This window comes from Plasmopara halstedii, assembly GCF_900000015.1.
Source record: "Plasmopara halstedii genome assembly, contig: Scaffold_816, whole genome shotgun sequence".
Classification (NCBI taxonomy): domain Eukaryota; phylum Oomycota; class Peronosporomycetes; order Peronosporales; family Peronosporaceae; genus Plasmopara; species Plasmopara halstedii.
Window position 1 is genome coordinate 159,183 of NW_020187732.1, and position 1,185 is coordinate 160,367.

The window sequence follows — 1,185 nt, forward strand, 5'->3', positions numbered from 1 at the left end:
GAGCTGGAAGGATCGTCAATCGGGAGTATGTGCCAGAAATTGCAAGACGATCAGGTTACCGAGATTTGACAACTACTAACGCATGAAGGACGAGCTTACATCTTCATGATTAATCTAAGTGTGAGGAGCCGACAGGTATCATCAACGATTCATGAACATTTAAAATCTTATGTTGAGGATTAACACAACATGGTGACATGAGACCCACGACGCAGATACCCCAGTGCGTAATGAGATTGACGAAGACCCATATTTTGGGTCACATGACAATGGCCCTTACCAAACAAAATGTGTGACGTTGCTTACGCTTCGAACGTGTGAATTATAAAGCGGATTGGTGGAAACGGTAAGCTTTTGCAGTCGGCGCCGATCTACTTTATCAGAAGGGGTGTCGGCAAGCGGCTAATTGTATGTGCTTATGATAAGCATAATGTAGCTGCTTCCAGCGCAAAGTCGATTTAAGAAACGATGTACTGTAAAACAGCTTGTTTGGATGCAGTTGTGCAGTTCTAAGATCAGTTGATATTTGTTTTCAACACCTGCTGAGAGAAGCGCATCACTTTCACTGCGAGGATTTGCTCAAGTGAATACTCGGGAGTGGCTGGTTGTATGAAAGAACAAGTCTACGCATCAGCGACGCGGAACCGTCGTGTGACATCGCGGTTCCGTCCACAGCGAGTCTATGTCCAAAATTATTATAACGACGTATTGGTCCATAGTCGTGCAGATTACGGGTCGTTGGATTAGGAGTGCCACGATAACTCTTGCGATCTGTGCACGAGTGTATGCGCTTAAGAAATACAATTGCTTAAATAGATAAGTGTGTTTTTTGGCGCCGAACAAACAAAAAAATTTACTTTAACAAAAGCATGTTATGTGAAAACATCTTCTGGGGTAGAAGTTATTGTAGATTGATCGGTGAATTTATTCCAAAAGAACTTGAGGAAGTGGCTTGGCTGGCCAACTACCCGCGAAGTGCAGTGCAAACAGTACCAACACGACGCGGTCTCTTATCAATCTCTTTAGAAAAATGTGAGAAATTGTTGTGATGCGGTGAGATTGGAGGCCTCCAACTGTAAGTAAATCCTCCGTGGTCATACCATGTCGTCTGTGACGCTTTGTCCTTGCAATTGGCTGCGCTTTACTGCAAACAGATACCAACGAGCATGAACCCAGAATCGTGTT